The 14,835-nt window shown below is 36.7% G+C and overlaps 1 protein-coding gene across 1 annotated transcript in view; it reads left to right on the top strand.

Moving 5' to 3' along the window:
- Nucleotides 1-11,536, top strand: part of LOC111568115 (A disintegrin and metalloproteinase with thrombospondin motifs 14) — a 75,859-nt gene extending 64,323 nt beyond the window's left edge. Inside the window, exon 23 of the mRNA XM_055004645.1 lies at nucleotides 11,362-11,536. The gene's annotated coding sequence lies outside the window, so the exon portion shown is untranslated. The remainder of the gene's footprint in view (nucleotides 1-11,361) is intronic.
- Nucleotides 11,537-14,835: the final 3,299 nt, after the last annotated feature.

The following is a 14,835-nucleotide window of genomic DNA, read 5'->3' as shown; positions in this document are numbered from 1 at the left end:
CTCTGTACCCCTATGGAGATATTCCATTAAAAATCAGCTGTTTCCAGCTAGAATAGTCATTTACCACATTAATAATGTCTACACTGGATTTATCATTCATTTAATGTTATCTTCATTGTAAAAAAAAAAAAAACAGGTTTTCTTTCAAAAATAAGGACATTTTTATGTGACCTCAAACTTTTCAGTGGTAATGTATGTTTAAAAACCTCTTAACGAATCAACTGAAAAGATATGAAAACAAGTATGATTTGATATATTAGAGCTGTGACTGATGAATAATTTCCTATTCTTCCCATTTCATTTACACTTTATTTTGACAAGCTGGATGTTATTTTATAATGCAGCACTGGAGAATATAGGTGCCTGTTTTCACATAACTACTCCTTCAAATTGAGTTTCACTTTTATTTCAAAACCTCTTAACTAATCAACAGACAAACCCAAGATAAACATCGGAGTTAAAAGGCAGGAAAGTACCAAGTATTAGCTAAATTGCATTACATAACTGTCTACAGAGCCCGTGGAGTCTCAGTGCATCTTACACTAAAACTATTCCCTCTTACTTTTGTGGAAGAAGAAAAGACGTTTATCCTGAAATAGAAGAAACTGATGGACCTGATGCCCCCCATGCTGCATCACAACTTTTTCTCTTCCCTGGTGGACCTCTGCTCTACAGGGAACCCGTCCAAAACTGTCAAACTGGGCACGTGTGTGTTTTTTTTCCACCGTATGCCCAGCTGGCTTTTGTGTCATTTATACCCTGAGAAATGAATCTGGGTGGTGGTGCTGTGGCTGAGCGAGATTACAGACTTCAGAGGTCCAAACCATGGGAGGAGACCTGCTGCACCACAGGCTATAGAAAGACGGCAAACCGCAGGCCTGTCATCAAAATACGTACGGGGAAATGGTGCGCTGCTTCTGGAGGGAAACGACTGGGATAAAGATTTCTGCAATGCCCTGCTCTAACAACACAGCTAAATGATATTTCAGTCGACTAAAAATAGAGCTACAAGTCTAAAAATTGCTCAATTTCAAGTAAAACTACAGATTAAATCTCAAAAATTACAGAAACAAATTGTTTAAATTGGGATTGATAAATGAAAATTTAGTTTTTTGCAGTTTAAAAAGATTTACTACAGCCACAGTAGACAGTGTTGTCAGCTGGTGGTAACACGTCTCTCAGATGGCCTCTGTACTGATATTAGTATACAATAGAAGTGAGTACATCCCTAAAACAAATATTTTACAAAGACTACATCAAAAACACAGGCCCCAAAATAGAAACTCAACACAACAAAAGTGACTGAAACAAATCGAGTGCACTTCTGATTTCCAACCGGCCTAAGTGCATGAGCATGGTTCTAAAATAAACTGTGAACACCAGAACTTTATCAGGTTCAAACCTATGGGCTGTGTCCATCTGCATGTTTACGTCATGTCTCAGTGTGGTAAAGAATTACCAGAAGAACTGATGAAGATTGGTGAGCAACTAAAGCTCATCAATGGGAACGCAGTAATCAGGAACTGTAGAAGGAGACATAAGTACCATTAATCAGATCTGCAGTGGACATCTATCTATGACCTGTCTCCATCTGCATGTCTACATCATGGTTTCATGTGGTCAAGAATTACGAGAGGAATTGATGAAGATTGGTGAGCAACTAAAAATCAATGGAAACAGTCATCAGGAACTGTAGAAGGATCCATAACATCACCAATCAGATCTGCAGTGGACATCTATCTATGACCTGTGTCCATCTGTATGTTTACATCATGTCTCCATGTGGTAAAGAATTACCAGAAGAATTGATGAAAATCGGTGAGCAAATAAAAATCAATGGAAACACAGTTATCAGGAACTGTAAAGGGAGCCGTAGTACCACTAATCAGAGCTACAGTGGACATCTTTTTAAAATGAAACCTTGTATAATGAAGTAATTACACATTCTAGCTGTGACTAACAAACTGGCATCTTCTTCAGACTTGGCTCAGGAGTAGTCAATGGAAATCATTTCTGTGAAGCTCAGACAGTGTGAAGGACACTTTATAACACCAACCTCAATGAACGGAGGCCAAGAAAAACACCTTCACCTGCTGCTGGGAGCAAAACTACAATAACAAGCTCTGCTAAATAACACGAAAAGAAGCCCGATGAATGCTGGGAGCGTATTCTTTTGGTCAGAAGAGACTAAGGTAAATTTCAGCACAGATGGGTTGCAGGATGTTTAGTGTAAATCTGTTTAGCACTCCCACAGTGAATGCATAGTCCTGACAGTGAAGCACAGAGGTAGCAGTGTGATCATATGAGGCAACAGAGATGTCATTTATACATAACACTATAATTATCTGTTGATATACTGAAATACTGACTGATAAAATGGGTCCAAGTCTGCAGAAGCTTTGCAGAAGAGGAATATTCTAGCATGAAAATGATCCAAAGCACAAAATGATGCAAGAGTTTCTACAGAAAACAAAAAACACCTTTGGAGTATTTTAAAGAGAAAGTTAGAGCAACACAACTCCTCAAATAATGAGGAGCTGGGAAAAAATTTACAAATTTAAGTATCTTCCAGCTGAAAAGGGTCTATTCTGTTATGAAAAATAAATGTTGACATATTAAGTATTCAAAAAATAAAAGATTTGTGTTATAGAATGATGTACAAAATTTTGTTGCATTGAGTTCCTACTGTGGGGCTGTATTTTTTAGTTTTCCATTTTACATAAGAACAAACGGATGTTGTTGCACTAAAGCGATGCCATTAATGTAACGTGTTGAATCATTTGACATTTAAGTGATATTTAGTTCTATACTGTAAATCCATGTCAACACAAGTAGAAATGTCACAATGTAAAAACAACCTGTTAGAAGACTTCGATTTAATCTGACTTAAGCTAAAGTTCACACGTTTTTGGGTCATAAATGAATAATTTAAAGGTCAAGTTTTGTTTATGTTCAGTGGATCCACCCATGAAGCATTGCTAAGTGCCACTGGGTGCCTTTAAAATGTTAAAAGTCATAGTATTTATAATGCAGAATGACTTCCAGAGCATTATACATCATATTCTTTATGTTTAGTAAAGAGCACTTGAGGTTGCAGTTGGTCAAAGTTGAGATATTTAGGAGTCTTTAATGTTGCTAATTGATAAAAATGTGTTATATTGTGCAAATTATATTTAGTATATTGAATCTGAATCGAGAAAATAACTTGTAAGTGGAGTGTGAATAGTGTTAGTTAAGTAGCCCTACCTTAGAGCAGTAAATCTTCTCAGGGTTGCTGTAATTTTCCCTAGAAGATGTTCTGCTATCTCACCTTCATCATCTCCTGGTGCTGATTTAAACTCAGTGACTCATCTCTACCATGAAAACATTGAGTGTTTTTGCTGTGATTTTGCCCCTAACCTTCCTCAGGACCCCTCAGAGTCCTTCAGACTCCAGCTTGGCAGCACCTGAGTGGGTTTGTGCTGGCTGACCTTAAATCCCATTGAGATGTTGGGTTGTTATGCAACACTGGGAGCAGCTCCTGAATGTCAATGACATCCTGGAACCCAGGAAGGGAAGGTGGAGGGAGATCCAGCCAGATGAAACTGCATATTCATGAGAATTAAACCTGTCATTTCCACACTTTACCTTGGATTTACTCCAGTTTAATATCTGAAATGAGTCACTGGGAAGATGCGTCCAACATCTAAAATGGGGTTTTTCACTTTTATTATCAGAGATGTTCTTAAACTGAGCATCAAATGGAGGATTTAAAGTCTTTCCAGGAGCACACGAGGATTATAGAAATGTTATTTTTTTGCCGTGCCTGGTGTCAGAGGAGACAGGGAGTATGTCGTGACCTTTGCTAAAGGTCTCCTCGTGTTAAAAATAAACCTGAGACCTGCTGGCCTGCTGTCACCTGAAGCGACGCAGCTCAGACTAACACCGGCAGAAGACTCACCAATGACGGCTGGAAGCTGGAGCGATCCCCGGTGATGAAGCCAGGTGGAGAGGAAAGTTGGCAGGTCCGCTGCTTGGAATAATGATGTGTGTGACCTTCCCGGATGCAGATGCGTCGCACCGCTGGACGGGTTTGAGAGATCCGCAGCTGGACCGACGGACGGCGTCCGGACAGACGAGCAGCAGCTCCGACTGGGATGAATGAATCCTGGGAGGAGGGTCAGAGGGAATACACGGAGCGGAGCTGCTGGAGTCCCCGGTACTCTGCTGCCTCTGACCGACTGATGCTGCGTCAGGCACCGAGGGAGGACAGCGCCCTCCAGTGGTGGTAGGTGGGAGCACAGGAACCTGTCCAAGAGGCAGCGGTGTCCAACTCATTTTAGTTCAAGGGTCCAGTTTGATCTCAAGTAGGCTGGACCAGTAAGACCACAGCATAATAACCTATAAATAACCACAACGACAAAAGTTTGTTTTAGTGCAAAAAACAAACCAGAAAATCATTATTATACATATACAGCATTCAAACCTCATGTGCAATACTCTTACGTGCAATATTGTAATCTACAAATGTTCTAATTTATTACCCTGCTTTGACACTTACTTTTACACAGTACTTCTTACATGTTAGCATTTCTTAGTTAGAATTCACAGATTCAGATTTCTTTATTCTTTTACTATCTGTTGTTGTCGCTACGTACTGCTCTCTGTACATCAAGTCAGATTCCTTGTGTGTACTCACTTGGCAATAAAGGCATTCTGATTCTGGTTTAATGAACCGTCTTTTTACAAAACATTATGAACAAACTGAAATTTCTTAAGAAAAATAAATGCAATTTCAACAACATTACCCCTCATTTTATCATTTACACATTACAACTTACAGATCACAGAGTGCCTACAAAGACACAACACATTTAGTCACAGGTATCTGGACCTGAATAATACAGTATTTTGCGTTATGATCAAAACAACTTGTCAAGATCTAGAAATGATTTTAAATTTACTTTCAGTTCCACATCTGTGTAGTAATCCTGACCACCACACCAAACAAACTAAATGGGAAGTATTAAGGAAGAAGGTTTAGTTGTGCTTCTGCCTTGTAAATGCATAAAATTTACACATAAAAAATACATAAAAGTTGTACCAGCACAGTGAACAAATTTGAAATAGCAGTTTTTTTTATTGAAAAATTGCAGTTAATGCCATCTCTGTAATTTTTACACTACACAGGTCAGAACAGCAACTCACTGTTGAAAAAGTGATGTTTTTGGTTACAAGGTAAAACTAATGCTTTTAAAGGTTTTTATTACTATGAAACTGAGATGTTTACAAAAGAGTTTGATCACCCTGTGAAACTAAGAGCTTTTTACCTTGGTGATGAGGTGAGAAGTGAAGAGCTAAAGGGAACTTGGGTCAAATGTTCACTGTAAGGGTCATATATATGTATGTATGTATGTATCCATCCATCCATTCATCCATCCATCCATCCATCCAGAACTGCACATAATGTCCAAACAAACATCATTATTTTCTTATAATTGTTCATTTATTATTTTTACAATTCTAGACAGTAAAATTCTGCTATTTTCACTGTATTTAAGCAGCAAAAATGTCAAATTAACTGAAAAACGATTTATTTATTCATTCTTTAATTCAATATAATTAATTTTTCCTGTTTTGGTAAATAACAGTTACTATCTTCTAAAATCATAGAGAATAAATAGTTTTGTTTTTGTTTGTAATTTTGGTGATTTTTTAAAAAATATGTGCCTATCGATGCCTTTCAAACCTGGGTGGGTTCTGAGGTTTAGAGAGTTGATGTGACACTCACACCAAGTAAAATCCAAAATAAAGTTTGCTTTATCAATAATGAATGAGTCCTACTAGACTTTTCCTTTTTGTGCCAGCAGAGAGTGCTGTTTCCTACATGTTGTACATGGAGATATCCTTCCCTTGATCCAGCCTGCTACAGCAGAGCAGAAACCGTAATTCTTGAGACAATATTTCTTAATCTGAACAAAAAGCATAATGATTTTCTACAACAACATTTAGTTAGCAGGCAGTAATGATTAAACTGATTTTTTTCAGTGTTCCCTGAATACAAAGAATACAGGTCTCTGCATAAATGATCTGATACTATGTTGCTACACAATAAACAACAGCCGTATTTTATATTTCGGGTTTAAAAATCTAGAGCAAAAAAACAACGCTGTGTTTTTTTCATTAGTTAAATAATACATTTCTACATTTAGGTTTAAAAAGCGGAAAAACAAAAAAACATCGTGGTTTATTGTTTTTTTAGATTTTATTTTGAAACGGAAAAACGAATGAGTGAACCATACACGGATTAATTTTGGCAATTGGATTTTCCGTTCTGAAACGGGTATTGGAAAACAAAAAACAAGTGGTTATTTGATTTTCGTTTTAAAATACAAAAAATAAAATTGAAATACAAGGTGTTTTCCTTTTCATGATCAAAACGGGATCCGCGAAATTTTAAAAAATGCTTTGATTTTGATTTTATATTTAGAATACAAAAAAAAAATAAAATCAGTAAGAGACAGAAACGAAAAAAGGTCAGTTTTTTCATTTTCTGAGACCGGAAGTGGTCATCAGCAAGTGTGGAGCCAAACAGAGTACGGTGCTGCTGCGGCTGTGCCAGTGACGACAACAATATTCTCAGAGGGCGGAGCAGAGAGCAGTGATTGGTCAGACTGACTGAGAGCCAGAGAGCAGTGATTGGACAGACCATAGACAGCAGACAGCGGGCTAGCGGATCTAGTCTGCTATATGTATCTATGGTCTGAACCTGCTAGCATCTCTGGCTGCTGCTGACCTGGTTTTTGGAGTAAAACACGGTAAGAAGATAAATACTTCTAACCAGTAGCGTTGTTTTGTTGTACGTTAAGTCAGCGACTTGTGAAGAGTTGTGTTTTGTTGTGTTTGAGCAGTTGGTCCGGACGCGTTAGCTAGCTAAGCGGCTAAGATAGCTAGCGGGCTAATTAACGCAGGTGGCTAATTTACCGCTGAACACCTGTGTTAGTTGCTGTCGCAGCTGTCCTCATTATTAGTGAACTTCTCAACCTGTATTTCTCTGCTGTGTATTTTAGCTTTTAAAAAAGTTATTTTACTTTAAGATTAACTGAAACCCGTTCAGCTGCACTGAAGTTTAGCATTCAGCTGCTTTGAATTAAACTGCGCTTAACTTAACATTGCGCAACATTACCTCTCTGAATCTCCATAATTTCATTAAATTCCTTCTTCTTCACTGCTCAAGTTCAATCCAGTATATAAAGTGACATTAATAGTGAATAAACTAACAACCAGCCATTGTATGTATTTATTATTGCATGTATTTGTAGTAAAACATGAGATGAAACATCCTACTTTTGGATCTAGAACTGCACAAGCCGTTCATTTTCAGTCACCTGATGCGTTAAACTCCCCTTTTTATGTGAGGTTGAAGCAGAAAGTCTGAGTTAACAAAGAAAGTTGTTTATAATTTGTGATACCTGTTATCTCTGACTGAGGCTTTAGTTTTTGTTGAGCTGATTTACACGTAAAAACTTTGTTCAGGAAGATTTGTCAGTAGCTCAGAGGACAGGCTGCTTTTTACACAACCTTGTAAGAGAATGTCTGTCAATGCTTTCAGCAGAATTTAGAAACACAACACTTCCTAAACAGATATTTTGAGGCTTGTGAGGTTGAATGTTTGAGAGTCTATCAGTGTGTTTGTTTGTGGTCTTTCTGCTTCTAGGTGGAAGCTGAATTAGTGAGGATGACTCCTGCTCTGTCATCTCTAAGCTCCTCCACATCTTTACCTGCACATGAGAAAATCACTCCTGTAGAATGCAGGTATGTTTGTCATTATTATAAAAAGATGTTGCCTGGTAACCTGTCAGAAACCCATCATGCAGAGTCAGCCAAAATAATGTTTACACACATCAGGAAAAGAAAAACTAGCATAAATATTTCAACACCAAATTTATTCAGTCATCACCAGATTAATAAAAGTTATCTTTGGCCTCTACAATTACAAGAGGTGCTCAAAGTGGAGGCCACTGGCTTCCAGACATTTCTGTTGTGTTGTAGACGTCACTTGTTGATGCTCCATTCATGAGGGTAGCGCCATCTGTTGGGAAAACATCGTACAACAGGACACAGAGTTATCGTGATTTGATCAAACTTAGAAAGAGGAATCTATATGTATAGAAGTACTTATACAAATAAAATATTTATGAAAGTTTTTCTTTTCCTGATGTGTGTCTACATTATTTTGGCTGATTCTGACTCTGTGAACTTAATGAGAACAAAACTGTCATTTAATTGTTGCTCTGAAAGCTTCTTTAGTGAAAACCGGCTGGTGTTGTGCTTTGAAACAAACTGCTGTTGAGGTCTGTGTTTTTAGGTTTAACCCCACAGTTTCTGAATGAACTGATAGTTGTTGTTTTTTTCCTGATCAATGTGGACGCTATAATTGATGGTAACATTTACTGATCATATAATCACCATGACAATATAACAGTAGAACATTCTGACCACCTGACTAATACTGTGTTGGTCCCTTTATGCTGCTAAAACTCCTCTGACCCAGTGGTTCATCAGAACCTCTGGGGATCGTGTAGATTCTGTGGATCCTGTGGGTTGCAGGGTGGGTCCTACCTAGACCAGGCTGATCCTGGACCATCCCACAGATGCTCCATCAGATGTGGATGTGGGGAGTGTGGAACCCAGGTGAACAGCTTAGCTCTGTCGTGTTCCTCGGACCACTCCTGAGCTGTTTTAAATTGTCCTGCTGAGGGTGGCAGCTGGCATCAAGGACTGCTGTTGCCATGGAGACTAGGGGGTTGTTTGTCCTGCAGTGTTTAGGTGGTGGTACATGTCAAACATCCACATGAACGTCAAGGTTTCCCAGCAGAACGTTGCATTAGAACAAGATGATGGATGTTGTTCTCTTCAGCTGTCAGTGGTCAGAATGTTGTGGCTGATCAGTGGATCTGTCTCAGTTTCAGTTCATGTTTTAGCAAAATATGTTAGAAGATCTTTATTGTCATTGTACATGAAATTATCTGCAAACCAGCAAAGTGCATCAGTCTGAGGTATCTAAAAATAAATAAGTTATATGTAATATTTTGAGGGAATATTCTAAAAAGGAAAGAAAAGCTCCATTCTCACTCCTCTCAGGATAAACTGTCATTAAAATTGACTTTAAATTTAGCTTCAACAAGATAAAAACATTTACTTTCATTACTGATGTTGTCAAGTTTTAATAAAGTTCATGCTACTTTTATAAAATGATGAAAGTGAATAAATTGTATTTCTGTGATCTGTGTTTGATTTCTGTCTTTTCTCCTGTCATCCAGATGTTCAGAGGGAGATGATGCCACATCTGGTCCAGCTGATGGAAGGTCTTGAAGTTCTCTGACTGGCCTCGACTGAAGATGGTCGTCTCACTGGATTTAAGGTTCAGATGCTCAGTAACAAACTCCACCAATGAGCCAACAGGGAAGCTTTAGGTTTATTAAATGTTGCTATGAAGGTTTCGCTGTTTTTCTTTGTGAATGCAATGAGCTCCAACTGAAACTTGAATTAGAACTTAGAAGTAAATCCTTCCATCTGAAAGGATTTAGTTGCATTAATAACCTCATAACATTCTAATTTTTATTCCAGTCTTGGTTGGAAATAGAATCTCTGTATTGATTCAGGTAAAAACTGAACTTCACAGCATGTTGGAGCAAAACAACCAGATGAAAACTGTGATGGTGTTGGATTGTCAGACCGTAATGTTGCAGCTCAAAGCAGCTTTTCTAGCTCTCAGTTCATTCTGACATTCAGCTATGAATCAACACAGCAGATGGTGATCCATGCTGTGGAAGTCTCACATCTCCTGATTTAATGGAGCTGCTTTGCACTTTTTACACTGTTTATTCACCAACACTTTATTTAATAAAAGTCCCATCTAGTTTTTATGAGGAATGTGATGTTTTAATTTCTCTGTGAATAACTGCAGTCTAATGCAACAGCTGGAGTTGTAACATCTGTCCTGATATTGATCATGAAGTATTGATCAGAATACTTATGGTTAGCAGTCATCCCTGAAGTTTTACATTAAAATCTTTACTTGTGTTGTGAACTTTGGTAAGAAGCAGAAACTTTAGCGTTGCCATGGATACATGAGTGTTAAATTCTGTCCATGTTTCCATTTTGGGAAATTCAGTCCAGCAGATGAGTTTGTTTTTACTGCCAGCTACATTCAGTCTGAGATATTAAGAATAAATAAATGTGCATAATGTGGAAATGAACAGATTCTATTTTTATTTATTCCTACAGCTGCAGGTAAAGTTCCAGAATGTGGAGGAATTTAGTCTCACAATCACAGACAATAAATATTATCTGAAAGTCGGGTTATTGTTGTTTATCAGCACAATACAAAAAGATTCATGTTAGAAATATTCCAGTTAAGACTCTAGAATATCAGGATTTATGTAAATTTACCTCAATAATATGAATGTTCAGGTTAAGATTGTGCAGTGATATTTATTATGTAAGTTTAGCTGATTAAAGTTTATGACTCTGCACTACAATATATTATTTATTTAAATTACATCATTATTATAATATTTAGGGTCAGACCCTACAGTATTGAGATTAAGAAATCAAATATTCTATAAAATGTAAATACACTGAACTCATTTGGAGATATTTAAGTGAGACTCTACAATATTATTTGACACAAATCTATCTAAATCAAAATTTTAATCATTTTTACTCCAAACATTTACTGGACTGATTTAAATATTAAAATCACTCCTTTCTAATCCTCTGCTGTACGTTCAAACCTGAGGCCTTAAATAGAAACACACAAGTATCTGATTGAAGGAACTTCTGCAGAGTCCTGGTTCCAGAACATGATGATAGAATTATAGACAAACTTTAACAAAAGCTGCCTGAGAGTTTACAGGTTTTTATGTTAGATTTCTTCAGTAATTTAATGAGTTATCAGCAAAAATCAAGTGTTCATTGATGAACTTCATTTCCTAAAACATCCAGAATTGGAGCTCATATCTTTGGCAGCTGTAAAGTTTCTGCTCCTTCAAAGTTCACAACACAATGAATGAATTCCTAAAACACTCTCAATGCTGGAGAGCGTTTGATGCTGAAGCAGTGACCAGTTTTTCTGTTTCTTCTCTGGAGATGCACAATGAGGGACGTCTGCAGAGACTGAGAAAGAGTCTCACCACATCCTGACATGAGGAAAAAGACTTTATTGAAGACTACAATGAGAAAAACTATCAGACAGCAGACGGCTGCATTCAAGGTGAGCTCTGAACATTTGATCTGGAACAGGAATTCAATAACGGCAGCATGAGCTTCATTTCAGTCTGTAGCTGCTGAATTCATGGATGAATCATCTGGCACTAGAGAAGAAGACCATCAAACATCCACGTCAGCTGATGGAGGTCCAAGAGTCTCACCCAACAAACAACCTACAGAGTGAAGACCTCCAATCTGATTGGACGGCCTCCTATTCAGCCACGTGTGAACAAATGCCTCTAAGCTGATTTGTTTTCTAAAATAAATCTAGTTTGAGTCCTAATCTATGCCTGTGTGTTTGCTTCTTTACACTGCTGTTAACAGTTTAGGCTGTTAGATTGTTCCAGATAAGACAAGTACAAGATTCTGGAATATTCCTCCATACTAACTTTTTTTGTCTACAGATTTTTCTAAACCACCTTTGGGTCTATATTTGAGGTTTTAGGTGGAATATTCCTTTTAACAGCCCCTCAGGTGTCTTTGAGGATTTTGGATGGAACACTCGGTTAAAGCAACATTTTAGGTGCATGTCCAAGGATTTTTGGTGGAATGTTCCTTTAAGGTGAGTGTGAGGACCTTGTAGGTGGAATACTTCCTGAAACCAACCTTTTAGGTCAACATTCAAAGATTTAAGGTGGAATATTCCTTTAAACCAACCTAAATTTCATGTTTTGATCATTATCAAGTGAGAAACCTCAATCCAGACTCCTCATAATGACGTTTGAGATTTATGCTGCTGTTATTTGTTTAGTCCAGACTAAATGACAGAAATCCACAACTGTAATTTTATTTCAGGACTCTGTTATTAAATGTCAAAACAATCCATGTGACTCTAAAAACTCAACAGCTTTACAAACTCTAAGATTAAACTCTCCACAAGGAACCAAACTATGATGTTTTTGTGACATTTTGGATGACATACTGAACTAAGATGTTTTTCTTTCTACTTCTTGAAAAGTTTGGTCAATTAAAGACAAAAACTAATATTTTCAGCTGAACTAAAGACAGACTTTGTGATTTTTCTGCTCACATGTGTTGTTGTAAACTTCCTCTTTCAAATAAATAGCCGCCTAACCCCCTGGAAACCAGCGTTTGTCCTGTTTTTGTGTTGCTCCTCGGCGACCCTAGACAGCTGGGTTGTAATGTTTTTTGAGCAACACACCATACTATGACGTTTTTACAATGAGGGTTCTACTATTGAGCCAGTTTGACATGTTCAGGCGTTCTTTGTGTGAAAAGTCAGAGATTTTAGGTATCAGAAGGTGGTTTTAAACTTTCTTTGTTAACTTTCTGCTTCAACTTTAAACTAAATTTCCTTCACTAACCCAGCCCTCTGGACTTCCAGGAAGCTGTGTTCCTATTGGCTGTCCAGGTGGCTGCTTGGTGTCATCAGGAACACCTGAGCAGCTCAGTGTCTTCCTGCTTTATTTAGCTGCAGACAAACATTTCCTCTGCTTGTCTTCACCACTGAACCGGGTTTGGCTCCGTTGCTTCAGTTTGTTCTTTAGGCGTTGGCTTGCAGCTTCCAGCAGTAAAATCGTCTTTAATGTGTTTCTTGGTGTGTTTTAGGGCTTTGTAATGGATAGTTGTCTTGGTAAATGTGGTTTTTCAGCCACAGTTGGCACATGGTGCTAATGTGTGCACTGATTAGTGGATTTGGTACAGCTGTGTCTTTATCTTGGCTGTAGTGAGTCTTTAGAGGTTTTTGCTCAGACACATTCCTTATTCTTGTTTAAGAACACCAACGTTGGTTGTCCAGAAGGTAAGAGTTCCTGTCCTGATTCTCTGTTCTCAGAGGTTCTCTGGTAGGCTGCAGGAGACTTTAGCGTTTGGGTTGTGCTAGTTTGGTTTTTGTATGGTTTCATTTGGACGACTATCTTGAGGCCCCTCCATGTGGTTTAGTGAGGTTTTCTGCAACACTTCTACAAAGCAACCTGCAGCAGAAGAGACTTTGAGAGTTTTTATGAAGTTCTGGAGAGCAGACTTTAGAGCAGCAGAAACATTTATCAGCAGTTTGAGCAGGAGAAGGTGAGCTTCAGAGTAGAAATGAGACGGAAACCTTCTTGACTCGTGTGGTGAGATCCTGTACCAAGAGTTTGAGCAGGTTGTGAAGAGTCTGTAGTTCTTTGGTCTGAAAGCACAAGAAGAGTCGACTCATTAAAGGAGAAAACAGGAGATATTGTTGGTTCTTCTGTCACTCTGCAGTTTCCTTAGACTAAATATCAAGTTTGTATTTTAAGTCATTTACCATGTGAGCCCAAGAAGACTTCAATAAACGCCCTCCATCCCCTGGACACAACATATTTTATTACTATGTTAAATCTTTTTTTTTTTTTTTAAATGTTTTGGAGTTTTAGTCATAGTTTTAGAATAGTTTTTTGTCTTTGCTTGTTTAGTTTTGTCATCTGTGTGAAAAGCGCTAAACAAATAAAGCTGAATTGATAAACTGAATAATTGACTAACTCATGATTGTGACAACAGAAGTATTTTCATTATGATTTAAGAGTTTGTTTCATTTTTATGTTTGGGGTTAAAATTTTGACAGAATTTTTTTTTACAGAAACTACATTTAAAAAAGCAATTAAGTCAAAGGGAAAAAAGTATTTAATACAATAAAACTTTTAAAAAGAAAATTAAACATTAAATACAATTAAATTATATTAAACAGACAAAATATTTAATTAGATAATTAAACAGAAGATAAATTAGATAATTAAACAGAAGATACAAAACATGTAATTATGAAATTAAACAAAATTTTTCAACAAAAATATGAAACATTAAAGATGAAATATTTTAGATAACTAAACATTTAAAAAATACAATTAAACAAGAAGAATATTAACATTTAAAAAATACAAAACATTTAATTAGATTATTAAACCTTTAAAAAGACAAAATATTTAATTAAAAAATTAAATGTTTAATTAAAAAATTAAATCTTAAAGACAATAAAACTTAGGAATTAATAGGAATCAAAAAAAATACAATGAAGCATTTAAAAAGAAAATCAAACATTAAAACGTAAAACATTTAAAAAAGAAAAACCTGAACAAAGATTTAATCGAAAAATTAAACATTGGGAAAGAAAAGGACATTTTTCAAACAAGCCTATAAAACATTTGAAAAAACAACAATTAAACATTAAAAAGAGAAAACATTTCAAAATCAAATCAGACATTAGAATAGAATAAAAGGTGAGAAAAGAGCAAAACTAAACATTTAAGAAGAATCAAACTAAAGACAAAACATTTGAAAAGACACCAGTTAAACTTTAGAAGATCAAATTAAACAGAAGAGACAATAAAATGATTCTTCAAACATTTCCTCTTTCTATGTTCTTGGTTTGATTGTGGACAGATTTACTAAGAACTCATTTCAGAAAACTGCTTTCCAGATAAAGTCTACTAGTAGTTGAAGGCATCGATCAAACTAATGTTACCTTCTGATCTCCACAAACTTTACTGTTCAGTGAAGAGAATCAAAGTTTGTTGAGGATTTCTAAAAAACCCACAGGTGAAGGTCTGAGAAGAACTCAGATGGATGATCTAAATGTCAAATCAAGACTCATGGTCACAAGTT

The sequence above is a fragment of the Amphiprion ocellaris genome, chromosome 18 (genome assembly GCF_022539595.1).
Source record: "Amphiprion ocellaris isolate individual 3 ecotype Okinawa chromosome 18, ASM2253959v1, whole genome shotgun sequence".
NCBI classification, from domain to species: domain Eukaryota; kingdom Metazoa; phylum Chordata; class Actinopteri; family Pomacentridae; genus Amphiprion; species Amphiprion ocellaris.
The sequence above is the reverse complement of the archived record's forward strand: the minus strand, read 5'-3'. Positions and strand labels throughout refer to the sequence as shown.